This window comes from Sinohyriopsis cumingii, chromosome 6 (genome assembly GCF_028554795.1).
Source record: "Sinohyriopsis cumingii isolate HCF-2022 chromosome 6, ASM2855479v2, whole genome shotgun sequence".
NCBI classification, from domain to species: domain Eukaryota; kingdom Metazoa; phylum Mollusca; class Bivalvia; order Unionida; family Unionidae; genus Sinohyriopsis; species Sinohyriopsis cumingii.
In genome coordinates this window covers 33,031,990-33,052,573 of record NC_142966.1, presented here as the reverse complement: position 1 = coordinate 33,052,573, position 20,584 = coordinate 33,031,990, and the positions used below count along the sequence as shown (strand labels likewise).

General features: G+C 36.6%; 6 non-coding genes across 6 annotated transcripts; 1 reads left to right on the top strand and 5 right to left on the bottom strand.

The window, feature by feature from the left end:
* Window positions 1-3,900: 3,900 nt before the first annotated feature.
* On the bottom strand, window positions 3,901-3,974 carry Trnat-agu (transfer RNA threonine (anticodon AGU)). Its single transcript has one exon. It is a non-coding gene; the product is annotated as a tRNA-Thr (tRNA).
* Window positions 3,975-6,240: 2,266 nt separating this feature from the next.
* Trnat-ugu (transfer RNA threonine (anticodon UGU)) lies at window positions 6,241-6,314 on the top strand. The gene has a single exon. It is a non-coding gene; the product is annotated as a tRNA-Thr (tRNA).
* Window positions 6,315-13,383: 7,069 nt separating this feature from the next.
* Trnat-cgu (transfer RNA threonine (anticodon CGU)) lies at window positions 13,384-13,457 on the bottom strand. The gene has a single exon. It is a non-coding gene; the product is annotated as a tRNA-Thr (tRNA).
* Window positions 13,458-15,550: 2,093 nt separating this feature from the next.
* On the bottom strand, window positions 15,551-15,624 carry Trnat-agu (transfer RNA threonine (anticodon AGU)). Its single transcript has one exon. It is a non-coding gene; the product is annotated as a tRNA-Thr (tRNA).
* A 909-nt stretch (window positions 15,625-16,533) lies between these two features.
* Window positions 16,534-16,607, bottom strand: Trnat-cgu (transfer RNA threonine (anticodon CGU)). Its single transcript has one exon. It is a non-coding gene; the product is annotated as a tRNA-Thr (tRNA).
* Window positions 16,608-19,441: 2,834 nt separating this feature from the next.
* On the bottom strand, window positions 19,442-19,515 carry Trnat-agu (transfer RNA threonine (anticodon AGU)). The gene has a single exon. It is a non-coding gene; the product is annotated as a tRNA-Thr (tRNA).
* Window positions 19,516-20,584: the final 1,069 nt, after the last annotated feature.

Genomic DNA, 20,584 nt, shown 5'->3' with positions numbered 1-20,584 from the left:
ATGTGATTTATTTTCTTAGAAATTGTGAGTATACCATTTGTTTTGTCTAACGACAAGACGAAACTACAGCGTTGATGAAATATGACCTAGGAACCTCGCCATTTCAATTGTTAGTCAAATGACTACACAAATCTCGCAATCTACATGTCAATGTCATCAGAGGTCCAGTAGACGAGTTACGTGAACAATGAACCATTTCCAATGTTGTAAGAAAACAAATCGAAAATATAAATCAAAGTCACGTAATCTTTACAGAAAAACAAAAGAACAAGAGCTTCTCAAAATATGTATTCTAAAAACAACAACCAGAAATCTGCCACTGTCGCCGGAACTTTGATGAACCCATATTCACCAAACAAAGAGCAGATATCAAGTTGCTAATAACGTTATACCAACAAAACATCGCTGACACGTGCCAAATACTTGATTATTGTAGTTTTCGCCACCTTGCTGCAATACCGACAGATTCCTGGCCCTCTTTTGTTGAATAAATATGTTTGCATTAAATGTCCACTATTTTTATTTACAAACATTACGTTACTTTTAATTAGTATTTTCGAATTTTATGTACAACACCATCGAGCAATAGTTTTTTGTTGATATGAAGATGGCGTCGTCAAGAACTCCTTTGAATAATTCACAACAGTTCCATAATAATATTATAGTTCAAATACTGAGCATTTTCTATTTCAAAGAAACAGTCAAAACAAATGGGTTTCGTCTCTAACAATATCTAAGTACAACAAAAAGCACGTCTTCAGAAATACAATAGGAATTCAAGAAATAAAGATCGCTCCCAATATTGGAATGAGTCTGATTGCTCAGCTCTTTCCTTATATACGCCTTCTATTGTGTGTATAATTCACTATATACTCCGCGTGACGAATCGTACTACTTGAAATTGCAACTTCATATAACCTAGCCAAAACAGCTGGACGTTACTGAATTCTTCTAGATTTGGCCAAACCCCATTAGCCAATGAGAAATTAATTCAAAGGTAAATTAATTCTTATTATTACGATTATTATTAATAATTGTCAATACCTAAAAATGCATATATTTATAGATATTATGTAATTTTACGCTCTTAACAGACACTAAGTCTCCTAATCAAAACCTGTCGGTACCTAAAGATATTCTGTACAATTAACAATCTTGAATAAAAATTAAATACAATCTTGTAGCAAGAGTTAGAAAGAAGAGAAAAGGAAAAAAAAAAAAAATATATATATATATATATATATATATATATATATATATATATATATATATATATATATATATATATATATATATATATATATATAATCTGTACTGAAAGTTACCATTCAACGAGGATTCGTACCCGTATCTATATCGTTGCAGGTATGTGGTAATTATAACCGATTACGGCCATAGTAGTAACCCTAATGTCCAAACAAATCGATTGTGCCGAATAACTTTAAGATCCTCGAATGCGCTGGTCTGACAAAAGTCTTGAATGCGTGCTTCTTTTAACTTCAGATTTTGCCTTTAAGGAAATAATTTGCGAGGGGTGCCCCCCAATTTCGACTGCCTAAGGGCCTCAGGGCTTCCACAGGGGTCAAACTGGCACTGAATCTCTGCTTCGCAAATGCATGCTAACTGCTTTTATTAAAAACTGGGCATAAATCATTTGCATTTTTTCAATTGTTTGCGAGAAAAGATTGGAACTAAACGAACTCAATTCAGTGTTCAAGTCGCTGTCGATTGTATGCTTTTACACGTTTTAAAATTATAATAATATATGCCAGTTACTCAAAAGTTACAAATAATAATTATAATGTAACTTTGTCAGGGGTTCAACAATTATTGAAAGAACGAATGACAATTTCCCATAGTATCCGGCAATACACAAATACTGCATCAGTTCATTTTTGCGGATAGGGTGAGGGCATTCAGAGATAGCCTTGACCTTAGAATCCAAAGGTTTACCTTGTCCGTGTCCCACGAAATGTCGTAGCAGTGTATCATAAGTACGACAAAAGCCACTTTGGTTACATTAATTGTCAAATTTGAATCAGTGAGTCTGTCAGAGAATTTCCGAATTTTGTCTCTAAGTGATCTTTCCATGTGTCGCTGTAGATGACGACATCATCGATGTAAGCATCAAAATTATCAAGACCAGGTATAATCATATTCATTAAACGGGATCACTTTATATTGTTAATGTCCATCTGTAGTCATGAATACCGAAATTACCTTGCCCTTCACGTAGGTGGAATTTGTCAGAATCCTTTCAGAATGTCATATTGCATGACATGTTTTCATTTCCAGTGCAGTTATCGATTCTTGGCAATGGATATGAATCTGTTTTAGTCAGACGGTCCACCTTTCTATAGTCTGCGTACATGCGGAAGGTAATGTCTGGTTTCGGTACATGTATGCATGTTGAACACAGGTCGTTTTTAATCAGTTCTATGAAATCATTCTCCAGCAAATACTTAACTTCTTTTTCCAAACATTCCTGTTTGAGAGAGTTTATCTGGAACTGACGCTGTTTCACAGGTGGTTAATGTACAATTCCATTGTCACTGTAGATATTATTTTTTCTTGTATAAACAAGTACTCGTGTTCAGGTAATACCTGTTTTAGTTCATTCATTTGTTGTGGTCGCAAATTTGAAACTGGTTACATATGTCTAAGTTTCTGTCCATATTCTTCATAAATTTCTGAACTCCGAAGATTGGTTGCTCCGAACCACTACAGTCCAATTGCATTCCATCGTTTAAATCTTCACTGGGTGGGACAGTACTGCTAAATTGATTTCATGATTATTTGTACTCTTTTAATATTTTTACATTCCAGTGGTACTAATATTTAAGTTAACTATCTCATTTTCTTTTAATTTTATAAAGATCATAATAATTATCAGAAGACAACCTTGAAAACGGGCAAGAGAAAGAGAATTATATCCCCAGATGGAAAGGTTCTTTCCACTGTAATTCGGTTGTACCTTAGACTAGAATTACTGGATGCCTAATTCATACATACGTTGCTGAAAAAATCCAGACATAGATCGTGACCCTTCATCGGACCAAATTGAGTAAAACAAACTTTATCAAAGTTTTTACTTTGTTTTAGTTTTAATATTCCTCAAATGGATTGCCTCTGGGGATGTTGTTGACGCACATATTCTGGTCAACAAGTATTGGTTGCATGACTTGGTCTTAGGTAAGGCACCGACACAGTCTACCAAGATTCATCATTTACAAGAGCTCTGTTTACCCTAGCTCTAGTAACTGCACAAACTGGGTATAAACTGGGAATTTCATTTTCAAAAGGACTGACTTATCATCCAAAGAAGGCTTGTCAGTTGCAAGTGGGGCAGAACCACTTGAATTAAATAAATTGAATAAATAAGTTCCATCCCAAATGAACTACTAAAGTCATCCACACACATAAAATATCTCTCACTTATATATGAATGTGATCACACGAATCGAATAAACGTACGTGAAACAAATTAAAACAGATAAACAGTCCATTAAAAGAAGAAAAAAATTCACGGAACGATCATCAAACGTGTTTTCCTTCTGATGTCACAACCTGAATCCTGCGTTTTATTTGTCTTTCTCCCTTTTTATCCCAGTACGTAGACGGGCAGTTAACCTAATTCAAACTACAGTGGTCATTGATGTTATGAGTTCCGCAACTTTACAGTTACATATCTAACTGGTCAATTCAACAATTCAAAAAAAAATATTTTGCTGCTTTCTAAACAAGCATTGCAACATTTAGAATGAAAACGGACATGTATCGTTTGTTTAGTATAAGTTATTTAAAAGACTATAAGAACCAGACAGATCGGAACATTCGAAATCAGCGATCAAAATGACCCATTACAAAAGAACTCAGAGCTTGTGAAAAACAAAAATTAAGAGCCTCCAGTGGGATTCGAACCCTCAACCTCCAGTTTACTAGACTGGCGCTCTAACCAACTGAGCTATGGAGCCACTACGACGACCAGCGAGTATCTAATTATTTTGTAATTATGAGCTATTATTGCATATAGAAAGATGAGACGATGCAACATGCGGTGAGCACAACGTAAGGTAATCCACGTAATGGGATACAACAACGAATTAATGGATAAAGGTTTTACAAGATTAACTCAAACCACAAGGCATAATGTAATCAATAAATGAAGTCAACGTGTATTAATTAGAACGTAATATTACAAATTATTTCCCCACTGTTCAAGGGACACTGTAAAACAAAAAGAAAACAAAAGAAAACAACTTCGATGAAAAATTACAATACATTTCATTTTTTCTACAACTGTACATTATAGCTGCGTCACTCCCGTGGAGTTTAGAATGAAAACTAACATGTCTTAGCTGACTGGCCTAATTAATATCAGGTCGATAAAACTTACCTACCTCTGATTACATAGGCTATGTTTTCACTAGTTATTAAATCCTTCATGGACATCTAACCATAAGATATTTGTATGACTTTGTCAGTGGACAATGCTTCTATGAAGGCTTTAATTCCAGTTTAAGTCGAGTCCAATCTCGAGTTAGTGTGAAAATATTTGTATCATTTTTCCAGTTGGCATTGTTGGTATTAAGCCTTAAGCCCAGTTTAACTCTAGCCCTATCTCGATTTATCTTTTGCAGTTCTTGTATACACGTGCCATGTGAAATTGCTACTAAGTATTCCAAAATGATGAAGTCGCCCTGGGAAACATCGCTACGAATTAGTTGAAAACGATTTAGCAGTTCTGAAAAAGTACAAGTCTGAACAATTTTCTCTGTCAACAATAACATGATAGTTAGGTACCATCGGCACTGCGTACATCGGCAATTATGACTATGTAGGTAGAGTATGTTGGTTGGGTTCCATGATTGCTATCAATGTCTAATACTGCATGCTATAAGACAAACGAAAAAAAGGAAAGCCCAGAGTAAGTCTTACATAATTTTTATTATTTGCAATTTCAGTTTTAAGAGGGATCTGCTTGAAGTCGAGTGCATAACATTGTTCCTGTTATATTTCAAAATTTCAAAAGTGCATGCACATGTTGGTTTTCTTTAATGACGTATCAGAACTGCATTGACAGTCATGAATTTCTCAAATTGTAAAAGAAAATTAAAGATACTAATTGAAGAAATGTTTAATTTTTTCCAAAATATGAAGCCAGATTTCACTGTCAACTGTTCATTCGAAATGAAGCGTGCGATGATTCCAGTTATAGACTTATCTAATCGGTCCGAGTCATGGGAAAGGACATATGTAGTCTATCAGTTCATGTCATAGGAAAGGACAAATGTGGTCTTCATTCAATGGAAACACATCTCTTCGATATAACTCAATAAGTGTTTTAACAATAATAATGTGAAAACAACTCTTTAAAAAATTGACGGAGTAACTAGTCGACTCCGAGTATTGCGCACAGAGAGAGACAGACAGACAGAGACAGTGAGGGGGATGGATCGAGGGAAAGAGAGACAGACTTTTCAGATGCCTCCTGAAGTTCTGAGTCACGATCACTGCGTACGTAAATCATAGAGGAGACATCTTTAGAAAGTATCTGGGACCCTTCGGAATGTAATGTTTTAAAATAGATGAACATTCTTATTCATCACATTTAAGTTTTATCTACGAAAACTTTTAATAACATTTTTAATTTTTCTTGAACAAGTAAAATATTCCTTGGTACCTCATGGTAACAATGACTTTTTGTACCAAGGAAATTAGAAAGCAAAGAAACTCAATGTTTAGTTTGCTTACTCTTGTCCAAACTGCAGACTCGTTTTCATTGTCACTAATAATGATAGTGTTGAAGGAGACTGTTCTTACTCTCCGCGTGCATTAGTTTTACCCAGCAATTACACGTTTCCAACAAAATCATGGTTAAATTGCTTTGAGGAAAATTGACATTATGCACAAAAGATTGTATCAAGCAAGAACCAGCTGTATGAATGAAAAAACAACCTGCCCCTGCAGTTCGAATCGGTTTTCAATTGAATGATTGGATGCTCACAGTCGTGTGCTAGGTACAAAGGATCTGCGTTAATCTCCTGGCGCCTCGAACTCATGTCGCTCTTAAATTCACTACGCATGCACAGAAGGTCGATGCGAAACAATATAATAGGAGCTGAATAAACAAACCAGAGCCCAAGCAGAAACAGTTTGCAGTTTTGTATTCGAGGGATCTGGAAATCACTTTCAAAATTAATTTTCATTCATCATATGTTTCAAGCATGAGACAATTACGGCTCCATAGCTCAGTTGGTTAGAGCGTCAGGCTTGTAAACTGGAGGTCGTGGGTTTGAATCCCACTGGAGCCTTTCGTTTTATTGAAGATCCGAGCGTTTTATTTGTTCAGAAGGTAGAATAGTCGAATCCCTCATGATAGGGAGATCAAGGCCCTCATTATCATTTTAATTCCATTTTGAATACAAAGTCACACACAGTCACAAAAAAATGTCTGCATGTTAGGAGTGAAGTAACACGATTTATTTTCTAAACAACCTATATCAAGGAGAAGATATCAAGACAATAGTTGTCGACAGGTTGATTGTACCACCGAACAGCTCTTCGCCATGATGATCTATGAGCTCACCGTTTTGTTGTAATAGTATCCCCCTTGTTGCAAAATACATCTCAACTACTTTTAGTATTTTCATCTTAGTTGGATCAATCGACATAATTTTGCTAATAAGCCACATTTGCAAGTATTTATCAGACAATGTATTTTGTACCCGATGCATGACTGTCAACGATTTGCGATGAGGAAGTAACGGAAAAACCAACACAGGTTGCAATAATGCTATTGGCTGTGTTTAATAATCAATGTAATGTACAGTTTGGGGTCACACTATGATTTTTAAGGTACAGTTGCGACTTTGGTGATCAACGGTTTAAGCAGGAGGACGAGAATTCTGTATTCCCGTTGAATCTTTCTTTAGATTCTCGATGTTTCTTTCGATTTATAAATGACATCCCGAGACATACTAGCTCTTATTAACAATGGTCATTTTATGAAAGTTCATATCCAGTGTATTACAACTGTTAGTTACGTATGGGAAAAAAGAAACATTTGACAGGTCACACTCATGAAATCCAATGTGCTCTGTTCAGACTGTGACTCTGACCATGCCCTTGTGAGCAGCAGAGTGCGACTACAGCCACACACGCTACACCGCTCAATACCAAAAGGACGTCCTCGCATAAACACTGCGCAGATGTCAGTCCCTGCCAAGGTGGAGGAGTATGTGTCTGCCCTGAACAAGGCTCTCCAGGACCTGCCTGAGTACGACGCTACAGCCAAGTGGAACGCCATGAAGGGTGCCATCTACAGTACAGCTATGTCAACGTTTGGCAAGAAGGAACGACCCAGCCTGGACTGCTTCAATGCACACCTATCAAGGATGGAACCACAAATCGAGGAGAAACGAAAAGCCTTCATAGCTTACAAAAAATGCCCTAATGAACGGACGCTTGCTGCTCTCAGAAGTGCCCAAAGTAACACCCAACGCATTGCTAGACAGTGTGCGAACGAGTACTGGCAACAACTGTGTGAAGGGATCCAGCGCAGTGCCGAGTCCGGACACATCCAAGGTATGTACAGTGGCATCAAGAAGGCTCTAGGCCCTACAGTGAAAGGGGTCGCTCCCCTGAAATCCCTGACGGGAGAGAAGATCACAGACCGTGGGCAACAGATCGCCAGATGGGTGGAGCACTACTCAGAACTATACTCCCGAGAAACGTCAGTCACTGATGCAGCCCTCAGCAGCATAAAGAATCTGCCCACCTGGAAGAGCTCGACAAAGTGCCAACCTTAGAGGAGCTCAGTAAAGCAATCGACTGCCTTCCAAACGACAAAGCACCAGGTAGTGACAGCATCCTCCCCCCAAGCTATCAAATGTGGAAAACCAGCATTGATTAAACCACTGCACGAGCTACTTTGCCGCTGCTGGGAGGAAGGAGTAGTCCCCCAAGACATGCGTGATGCCACAATTGTGACCCTTTACAAAAACAAGGGCGACCGCAGTGACTGTAATAATTACAGAGGGATCTCGCTCTTGAGTATTGTTGGTAAAGTGTACGCCCGCATCATACTCAACAGGCTGCTGTTGCTGGCAGACCGTGTGTACCCGGAATCACAGTGCGGCTTCAGAGCAGGCAGGTCGACGACAGACATGATCTTCTCCCTACGACAACTCCAAGAGAAGAGCAGAGAGCAAGGTCAACCATTCTACATGATGTTCATCGACCTCACCAAGGCCTTTGACTTGGTCAGCAGGAAGGGCCTTTTTGAACTTCTGAGTAAGATCGGTTGCCCCCCAAAACTCCTCAGCATGATAATCTCTTTCCATGCAGATATGAAGGGAACAGTCCTGTGTGATGGATCCTCCTCAACCTCCTTCCCAATTAACAGTGGTGTGAAGCAGGGCTGCGTGCTGGCACCAACACTTTTTGGGATCTTCTTCTCCCTGCTCCTGTCCTACGTCTTCGACACGTCCACGGATGGCATATATCTACACACCAGGTCCGACGGGAGGCTGTTCAACCTGGCACGACTGCGCTCAAAGACAAAAATGAGAGCTGTGCTCATCAGGGAGATGCTTTTGCAGATGACGCAGCTCTTGTGGCCCACACCGAGGAAGCCCTCCAGAGACTGGGAGACCGTTTTGCTGTTGCCTGCACGCAGTTTGGTCTCACCATCAGCTTGGAAAAAACAAATGTCAGCGTGCAACATACCACCATTGTCCCTTCAATCAAAATCAACGGTGTCACCCTGGAAGCAGTCAACAACTTTACCTACCTAGGGTCAACCATCAGCAACACTCTCTCGATTGATATGGAGCTGGACAGAAGGCTTGGAAAGGCAAATACCATCATGGCTCGATTAACGAAGAGGGTGTGGGAAAACAACACGCTGACAGAGCACACCAAGGTCCGAGTCTACCAGGCCTGCGTTCTCAGCACCCTTCTATATGGAAGTGAGACCTGGAGTACCTACATGAGGCAAGAACACCGGCTCAACTCCTTCCATATACGGTGCCTAAAACGTATTATGAAAATCAGCTGGCAAGACCGTGTTCCACACAGCGAGATCCTGCAGCGTGCAAGTACCCCCAGCATGTACTCCCTGCTAATTAAACGCCGCCTTCGATGGCTGGGTCACGTCCGACGCATGGAGGATGGAAGGCTGCCAAAGGACATCTTATATGGACAGCTGGCCACTGGCATGAGAAGAGTCGGACGCCCCTCACTCCGTTTCAAAGATGTGTGCAAGAGGGACATGAAGGCATGCAACATTTCACCCTATGGCTGGGAAGAGCTGGCCGAGGACCGAAATGAAAAGTTCAGTCGCAGATAATTTTACTATAATCTTTGGATGAATTACATAGCTTTCAGAATGATTTAGTTAATGCTTGTCCAGTAATATTGCAACCTTTCATAGGTACTAATTGAATATATGTATATCTTTATTTCCGTCATCTTGAGTGCGAGTGCTTAGAGAGGTCCCCTTATAAATAGTCAAACGTCTTCATAAGACTGAATACCCAGAAGGATTCTGCTACTTGACCAGGGAAAGAAAGATTCAAGGAAAAAAATAGAAACCTTGATCTCCTATTTCCTCGATTGTCGCACAAGCCAACTGATCCATAAAGCCAGAGCCGAACCTTTCTAAGATAACGTGACCCAAAGTTGTATATGACATTGTTTATTAAACAAAACCAATAACATTGCTGCATTCTGTGTTGGTCTAGCATTCCATTACCTACTCACCACAAATCTTTTCCAGTTTCGCAGTAGGTTAAAATATGTAGTCCTATCAATGCTTGTAACTGTTATTCGATTAACACAGGTAAAATACAAATAAAAATGAGCAGTATCATAAACATATTTTGCAACGATGGAGGCACATTTAGGACAAAGTGTTGCGCTCACGGACCCGAATTTTAGTTTTTACAGAGACGATTTCAAATGCATTGTTTTAAAATACATCAAACAATGTCCTGAGTCACTTTGCTACCCTGCATATAATATGTGTGTGTTTGCATAGACAATTTTAAAATGGGATTAAAATTATCACGGAGACTTGGGACCTTGATCTCCCTTGTTTATGACCCTGAATCACTTTGCTTCCCAGAGAGCAATGAACGCAGACGCCAGCACTTTGGATCTGTAAACAAATTATGCACACTCGCGTAGTAGGCGCTTTACGTTGTGGTTGTTTAAATTTGTTTCTGAAAGAAGTAAAGGAAATTTTCCTGGACGGCCACATACCAGCTGCTTTGGCACATTCCTCGTTAACCTTTTGATGCAATGTTTCGGATTTAGGCTAGTTATACAAGAGATGCAAGAAAGGGTCTTTACAAATAACATGCAAGTGTCAAAGCATATACTGTCTTCTTTTGCTGGTTATAAGAATGGCAAAAAATATATTAACAGTTTTACATCCTGGTATGCCTCAAAATGTACTTTCTTAGTTCTGCAAATCCGAATTACATCAGCCACGTCATAGGTTCTCAATCTTGATTACACATTTCGAAATTGTACTGTAATTTCGAATATAAGTGTAATTAAATCCTCCTTACTGCACTCAAAATGAAATAAGCATTACGTTCCATAACGTCTTTTTGATAATTGCAGTTGAAAGACTTTATATGTTATCACACTAGGATTTCAAACATTCAATGACAGAAACATAAACATATTTGTAGATGTCAACACGCTTCTCCCTAGCTTATTCAATCCGATGTATTTCATGTGGAATTGTCCCATATAAATCCAGTCCATAATCACGAACTTTCGTAGAATCGAAACAAATACCAAAACCTATTCATTCCAGATCAAATTGAACACTTGTTACAATGCGCATTCATTCACAATATGACTGCAGATTTTAGTTTTAACTAGACACGCTATTTTCTTTCGAAAGGTATGTCGAGCGCGCGACTAAGTTCAAATTTATCTGGGTGGAGTTATGTACTCAGTGATACTGTTGTTGTTGTGTAATAATGTATCTTCGCTTGTGTATTTAGTTTGTAATACGGCAAACATTCAGTTACTTTGTTTCTTGTAGTGTATTTTGTTAATATGATTAAGCATTAGGTAGAATACAAAATGAGCATCTAATAAAAAGGTTACTGCATTTATGGGAAAATATGAACTCGTTTTGTCGGGTGGTCGTGCAGTTGAAGACGTAAAGAGCAAACGTTCATCTCAAGCTCGTGCAGTATTTCCATTCGAAAAACTCGTTCATATTATCCCATAAAACTGCAGTAACCTATGATTATTTTGTTTAGTTTGACTCTGGAGGCATTATGTGTTTTGCACAGTGAAGTGCATCAGGTGCATAGTATAAAGTCTTTGAACTACAGCACGTTCACAAATATACTATTTGTGTCTGCTATGCAGATGTATGTATGCGTATACGCGCGGGCGTGTGTGTGTGTGTGTGTGTGTGAGAGAGAGAGAGAGAGAGAGAGAGAGAAAGAGAGACAGAGAGAGAGAGAGTGATTTGGGTTTGGTGGGCGATGATTCAACGGTAGCAACCCAAAATTTCGACTTCCCTACCTTTTGTTTCTGATTGGACATTTAAATTCACTTTTGACCATTTTAAGATTAATAATTAGAATATTACTACCCGGAGGTTCCCATATATCATTAAAGATGTACGACGGGACCATAACACACAACGTTAGAGGACTCTCCCTCTCTCTCTCTCTCTCTCTCTCTCTCTCTGCGCACTACACGGAGCCGACAAGTTACTTGGACAGTTATATTTATACTTTTATTCATTTGTTCAGTGTTTGAAACCCTTTTTCACAGATGTATTTAGGAGAATTGTTATCCTTCAATGTAGACCAAAAGGAATCATCCAACGTTGATTTTCGAAATGAACAGCTGAAAATAACATTTGGCATCAACGTTTTTGAGAGAATTAAACATTTCTTCGTTTGGTATAAACACATATTTGTTTCTTTTGTTTGACAAGGTGATAATTTGAAGATTGTCATTAGGAAGTTTCATTGACGAAAATCAGCCTGTGCAAGGATTTCTGAAATTTTTAATCTTAACAGTAAAACATTGTTCAAGTTCGACATTGCTTAAAATTCAAAGTGCACAGAAAAAAATCGTGGGAGAATTATACATTTAAAGACCAATGCTGTTTTATTGTTGTTTGTTTTTTTTCGTTTGCATAAATGCATGGAGTATAAGACGTAAAGAGGAAACGTTCATCTCAGCCACCGAGCCCAATTTTGTATTCATCGTCCATGTTCACAATTGCCTATGTGGAATTGTATCAGCCAATCAGATGAAATCTTATATTTTCGCGTTTGGAGACTGATCAGTGTGGATGATTGTGTATCGCAAATGAGTGTTGTGCCATCAAGAGGCCTGTATAATTTATTCTTTTGTTTAAAAAAATCACATCTCATTAATGTTAATAATAGCATACTATGGTACATGATAATTGAATACTTTCCTTCACTTAACCATATTTTGGAAGCAAAACTTGCACCTTGCCAAAACAGATCATAAATATTTCTTATTAACTATATGTCGTTATTTTGAAGAATTGAATCCGAAAGACCAGTATTTATTAATATCTCTCTCTCTCTCTCTCTCTCTCTCTCTCTCTCTCTCTCTCTCTCTCTCACACACACACACACACACACACAAACTTAAGGTGGAATTGGGGATATTTCCTGCAGCATCTGCCAGTATTACCAATAGTAGTAGTAGTGGTAGTAACAGCACTAGTTGGCAATATATTTTTAACTCTTGTGTTTTCTTGTTTTCATTTTGTTTTGAAGTTGAAAAGGGGTGATTATGTGTTACTCAGTCATGGAGTTGTAACTATAAATCTTTTCTAATATTCAACAGTTGTGGGTTGTTCAAAATTATGTTTTCAATTATGGTAATGATATCTATTTTTGCAAGTTCAGCAAAGGTGAACCGATTTTAACACAAAATTTTATTCCAGACGTTGTTTCTTTATTAATAAGTCTAATGTATCAATTAAAATGACACTAATAATAACTTTAAAATCACAAGAGTAAATAAATCCAGGGACTGAAGTTGAAGGAGAAATTAATTAATTCTGCTCATCAGAATCTAAGATAAAATGCTAAGACATAAGCAAATAACCAGGATGAGGGTCAGAAGTTTGTTTCTGGAACATTCTAAGTCGAAAACTAGAATTCGTATATCAGTAAATAACTTATTTAAAAATTATAATTCTCTCCAGAATCAAAATCACTATGCACTTTTCAAGGACAAAACCAAGATTTTCAATCGAGTGATTCGGCTTGATGTATCTATACCCAGTGCGTTTAGAAGCCATCGAGATCTCTAAAACTGAGGATGATTTGATTATTTAAAGTTGAAAAACATTGGCTCCAGAGGGAATTGAACTCTCGACCTCCAATTTACGAGACTGGCGCTCTAACCAACTGAGCTATGGAGCCGTCAATTCCTCAACGTTATAAACGGTGCTATTAACGTTGAAACCAAACCAGCATATACATTGCAAGCAGTGTATGTCATAGGTAACCATTATCGTTATTCAGCCTTTAATTTATGTTCTGCCCCATGTAATATAACACTTGAGAATAATGCTATGTTATCTCAGTATATACTTAAGTATAACAATTAGCACTGATTCGTTCGACGAATACATTCATGAACTTTTCATAACATCCATTTCTTAATGTAAACACCCCTTCAGCTCCTAATAAAGCTTCACTGAAAATATCATATGCCGAGATACCACCAATTTGGAAGATCTTGCTGTTTAAAATTTTCGTTATTCATGTCTCATGAAAAGCTCAAATTGACAACTACCTATATAGTCACACACTAAGTGAAAACGATTGCGTAGAGTCGTTAAGGAGTAAGCCAATATCACCCTGATGATTCATTTATTATTTAAGAACACTCGTACAAAGGAAGGACACATGAAAGGAAGAGTTCTTGAAACTGTCGAATTTTGACGGTATGTATACATATCGATTATTGCACCATTTGTTTGTGTTATAAGATTTTAAATATGCATTGTAAACATTTCTAACATCAATGAATTACCGTCATTGTATTGTATTATTTGCTAATAAGTATTTCATAAATACTGGAAAACCAATCTTATATGCCGAACAAGTCCAGAACATTTCCAAGCTATTTCAAACAACCTGATCTATATGTCTTAGCACAAATGTCTTCGTCCATTCAAACTATTGCAATCATTGTTGTCAGAGGTGAGTAACTTTACAAATACATGTGCAATGGTCGTTTAAACAGAATGCATTTGAATAAATCCGATTAAAATCGTATCTTCACTGTCCCATGTGACGATCTGACAGCGCCTGAGTAGAAAAGTCATTTTCTGATATGTTATGTTTATGTTTGTGTAACTCCTAGTATACGATTTTATCTTTTTATTTGTAATTTTCATTCATGACTATACATTGAAGTGATTACCTAAATCTGACTTTTTACGTGCATTGGTTCTATTTTAAAATATTAAGGAGCTCATGATTGAATAGGATCTACAAATAGCTGTTTGCGTATGTGTTGACAGTTGCTAATAATAAAATTGTTAGTAAATATGTCTGTGAGATTCATCCTTTTGACATCACATGGGACAGATCGGTCACGTGGTATCCTTCAAGAATTGAGCCAGTTCCTTTTGGATGAGTTCGGTCACATGAATAGGTATTTTAAAATATTATATTGAATAGTAAGATATGTCACTTAGGATACATTCTGACATATAGTCGTAATAAAGAGAGAACTGACCAATCAGATTCATTTTTACCTTAGAGTAATTCATATTTTTTGTGTTTATCTTGTAACATAAAGTCTGTATACGTGTTTTATGTTGTACTTAGATATTATTTGAGAGGATACAGCATTTGCTGGAACTGTTCATTGGAAATAGAAATTGTTCAAATTTTTGGAGTATAATATTATTCTGGAACTATTGTGAATAATTTAAATGAGTTCTATACGACGCCATTTTGACAAGGGCGCGATTACTGGCAGACCAGCACATTTCCGTTTCTAAAATTAATACGGAGCTTTTCATTCTTTTGGATTTTAATATAACTCTTTCACGATTACTTTGCATTCAGAACATAACAATGTAAGTTCCTCTCACATTTTCATTTATAACTTTGACAATTAAATTAGTTGCTAAGTTTAACAAAACTTGTCGGCTTTGCTTCTTTTTGCTGCTTTGTATGAGATACGTGCATAACAGCATATGTCGCATATAACTGTCCTTGATTTAAAACAAATCAAACAGCGTTTAATTTCGTGTCAATGATTGTGGACATTGTGCAAATCGCTGCATTGAATACCTAGGAGGTCACATAACGAAATCTGTAACTGTTTACTGATCTTGCTAAAATGTTATCCTTATCGGTCCTTGTACAAAACACTATTTCATTTAGTTAGATATGCAAAATTTGTATGTGGGACGTAAAGAATCTGCGACCGATTCAGAAGATGACCAATAGCGGTAGCTGTCAGATCTACAGGTTCTTCCAAAAATAAAACAGCAAGGCTCCAGTGGGATTCGAACCCTCGACCTCCAGTTTACTAGACTGGCGCTCTAACCAACTGAGCTATGGAGCCGCCTGTATCTACATTTCATAATGTGTGTGTTTGGCTTATAAACTACTTCAAAAACTAATGTTCAAACTGTCTCATATCAACAGATATGATGAGCTGATCTAACCAGGGTAGTATATATATATATATATATATATATATATATATATATATATATATATATATATATATATATATATATATATATATATATATATATATATATATATATATATATATTAAACTGGAGATAAAAGTTCCACTCTGTTTTCCCTTAACTTTATATATATATTATATATAAAGATATGATGAGTTGAGCTAACCAGGGTAGTATATATATTAAACTGGAGATAAAAGTTCCACTATGTTTACGCTTAACTTTATTTCCTCGTTGAGAATGTACGCAGACAAATGAAGTATGGACACACAAAAAATGTAAGTGTCTCAGGGTATAATCATAGGGATAACTGCCACATACTGGTTCTTTATTTGGTCGAATCAACTCGTACAAATTCGCACCTCTCGGCTAGACTTCATAAACAGACAGTCCCCTATTAGAAATTCTTCACCAATGCTGCGAGGGGCTTATACACTATTTTCCTTGTTACTCGAGACGTTTCGTTGATTGCTAGCTGGTCTACCATTGGCGTTGGAATTTGTGCTAACTGCACGGGCAGCACGGGTGCGACTCGAATTCATTGCCAGATACTATTTTCCTCGTGCGGTGGTTAAATTCGTCCACGCATATATATAAAAACATGACACTTATAACGATGCAGGCAGAAGAGAAAACAACATATATATATATATATATATATCAACGCTATAAAAAGTTAACAAACATTGAAAGATCAGAGTTATCATCTGTCTGTCTTTTTCCACTATAACCCATAAGAAACTGATACGATTTGATTATTTAAAGTTTAAAAACATTGGCTCCAGAGGGAATCGAACTCTCGACCTCCAGTTTACGAGACTGGCGCTCTAGCCAACTGAGCTATGGAGCCGACAAGTCAAAAATATTATAAACAGTGCTATTGACAGTGAAACCACACCAAAATATACGTTGCAAGCAGTGTATGTCATAGGTAACCATTATCGTTATTCAGCCTTTAATCTATGTTCTGCCCCTAGTAATATAGCACTAAGAATAATGCAATGTTATCTCATTATATACTTAAGTATATCACTTAGCACTTATTCTTTCGACGAATACATTCACTGAACTGTTTATTACCACCACTTCTTAATGTAAACACTCTTTCAGTTCCAAATAATGGTACAATGAAAATATCCTATGCCGAGATACCACCAATTTGGAAGATCTTGCTGTTTAAAATTTTAGTTAATCATGTTTCATGAAAAGCTGAAATTGACAACTACCTATATAGTCACAAACTAAGTGAAAACGATTGCGTAGAGTCATTAAGGAGTGAGTAAATATCACCCTGATGATTCATTTATTATTTTAGACCAGTTGTACAAAGGAAAGACGCATGAAAGGAAGAGTTCTTGAAACTCTTGAAATTTTATTGTATGTACACATATCGATTATTGCACCATTTGTTTGTGTCATAGGATTTTAAATATGCATTGTAAATATTTCTAACATCAATCAATTATCGTCATTATATTGTAGTATTTGCTAATAAGTATTTAATAAACTCATGGAAAACCAATATTGTATGTTAGCTCAAATAAATTCAGTAAATGCTGAACAAGTCCAGAACATTTCCAAGCTATTTCAACAAACCTGATCTATACGTCTTATCACAAATGTCTTCGTCCATTCAAATTATTGCAATCATTGCTATTAGATGTGAGTAAGTTTGCAAATACATGTGCAAGGAACGTTTAAACAGAATACATTTGAATAAATCCGATTAAAATCATATATGCAGTGCCCCATGTGACGATCTGATAGCGCCGGAGTAGAAGTCATGTTCTGATGTGTTATGTTTATATTTTATGTAACTCCTACTATATTATATTTTCTTTTATTTGTCATTTTTATTGATAACTATAAATTGTAATAATTACCTAAATCTGACTTTTTACGTGCGTTGGTTCTATTTTAAAATATTAAGGGGCTCATAATTGAATAGGATCTACAAATAGATGTTTGCGTATCTGTTGACAGTTACTAATAATAAAATTATTAGTAAATCTGTTTGCCAGATTCATCCTTTTAAAATCACATGGGACAGATCGGTCATGTGGTATCCTTGAAGAATTGAGTTAATTTTTAGTTCGGTCACATGAATAGGTATTTTGAAATATTAGATTGAGTAGCAAGATATGTCACTTAGGGTACATTCTGACATATAGTCGTAATAAAGTGAGAACTGACCAATAAGATTCATTCTTACCTTAGAGTCATTCTTATTTCTTGTGTTTATGTTGTAACATAAAGTCTGCATACGTGTTTTATGTTGTAGTTATATATTATTTGAGAGGATAAAACATTTGCTGGGACTGTTCGGTGGAAATAGAAATTGTTCAATTTTTGGAGTACTGTATAATATTATACATTTCCGTTTCTAAAACTGATACGGAGCTTTTCATTCTTTTGGACTTTAATATAATTCTTTCAAGATTACTTTGGATTCGCATCATAATAATGTAAGTTCCTCTCACATTTTCATTTATAACTTTGATAATTAAATTATTTGTTAAATTTAAAAAGCGTGTTGGTTTTGCTTCTTTTTGCTGCTTTGTATGACCAGTCGCAACAAATGTTATTACCATAATAGCCACTTTTATCAGTCAGTCAGATAAAGTCTTATATCTTCGCGTTTTGTACAAATAGCTGAACAGTATCAATGCGTGACGAACGTTTTTAATCACTTTCAGATTTCAGAAAGCTGCATTTCCATTGCCTAATTCAAAGGTCATCAGAAGATGACCCCTAAGCGGTAGCTGTCAGATATTCATGTTGGACAGTGGAGATATGATTTTAATCCGATTGCCATGTTAGTGTTTATTTTCAGTGTTTCAATGTAAAAAAAAATTGTTTGTCTTAGTGGCAGCTAATAATATGGCCTGTTATTAATTACGGTAACGTAATTTGTGTATTTCTCTCACAATTAATTACGATGGAATATTTCTGATGTGCCTATTTAAACTCGCCTGGCTAAAAAGACACGGTGAAATGACCGAATTCGTCACATAAATCCAAAACAATGGACGTCGACTAGATTTAAAGCGTTTTTCTCAACAGCGAGGAGAGAACATTCTTTTAGATTGCCATCATACAGGTATTGTTGTACGCAAGTGCCTTTAAACTCTAATACATGTATACATAGCAATGAGGTAAATCTGACCCACAAAGATTGGAACACTCGACATCTGAAATCAAGCGGCAAAAGGACGCACCCATACCATCTTCGTTTGCCAAGAATTATTGATCCGCTTCTGTCCACTTCAACCTTTGGCATATTTAGTTACGTGAAAAGATATATAATGCCCAGCTATCTGATTCGATGCAGCTGAACGGAAATGATCAAATTAAACCCCTTGTTACAATTAAATTAGGAATAATGATCTCGGGTTACGTATGTCGCACATAAACGTGCCTGATTTAAACATATCAAACAGCTTTTAATTTCGCGTCAATGCTTATGAACATCGTGCAAATCCCTGTACTGAATACACAGCAGATCACGTAACGAAATGTGTAATGGTTCCTTGATCTAGCTAACATGTTCTACTTATCGGCACTTGTACAAACACTATTTCATTTGGTCAGAAATGAATTTTTTTTATGTGGGACGTAACGAATCTGCGACCCACGGCTAGTAACAAATGATTCCATACAGGTTCTTCCAAAACTAAAACAAAGAGGCTCCAGAAATATTCGAACCCTCGACCTCCAGTTTACTAAACTGGCGCTCTAACCAACTGAGCCATGGAGCCACACACGTTATTAAAAATGTAGATGTTCTAATTTTTTGTAATAATTTGCTACTGCATCGCTAAAACTTAGCAATCACTACTTTTCAAGCTCTGCCCATTTCGAATCCTATGTATATGTAATACTGATTGTGTATTGTCCACTGGATAGCGAAATCTGTCCGCTAAAAATCATTTGAAGTACTTCTCAATAGTACTAAAAACAAACGTCTATATTCAGAGACTTTGAAAAAGAACTCTTTTTTAAGTAGAAATACAATGACGCATTGATAAGTATAGGGAGCATTAGTATTTTGTTGTAAATACAACACGATACAACATATGGTGCACATAATGTATTGTTATCCTTATATCGTTATATCACAACGAATAAATGAATAAAGATGTTGCAAAGTTAACTTGTACCACAAGGCCTTATGTAATCTATATATTAAATAAACGTGTACAGGGGCGACATCAGAACAATTTTCCAAGGGGGTGGGGCAATACGTTGTTCTCCGATATTGAAATTGTAAGCCAAACCATGTTTAAAGGTTAAAGTTGCCCTTATGTGCGGGCGACCATGTACATGTATAAATTAGAACGTATATAGAAGTTGATTTACACTCTTCACGAGTTATTCAAAAGAAAAAGCTACTTGAGAAATTAAAACAATTTGTATAATAATGTCACGATATTGTTTGATGAAAATTAGGATGCCTTCAGTGAGCAAGAAACCTTCGTTTATACATTTTAGCTGCATCACGGCCGTGGCCGCAAGAATGAGAAGTAGCATAACTTAGCTGCCATGATATAGACGGTCTGGAAAATAAATGGTAAACCACGTAGTTCCAAATGATTTAGCCTTTCTGAATGGTACTGTTCTAAACAATTTTCTTCGTCAACCCTAATACCATCCTCTTGATGTATAACATTGTACATCTGCATCCATACACATGGAGGCAGAGTACGGATTTCGGCATGTTGATTAGTTTGAAAGTTGGATTTCCATATCTTACATTTGACAAATGAAAAACACGAAAGAAAACAATTATTCTTTCAACGTATGTTTTTTACAGGAATTTTTTCCAGT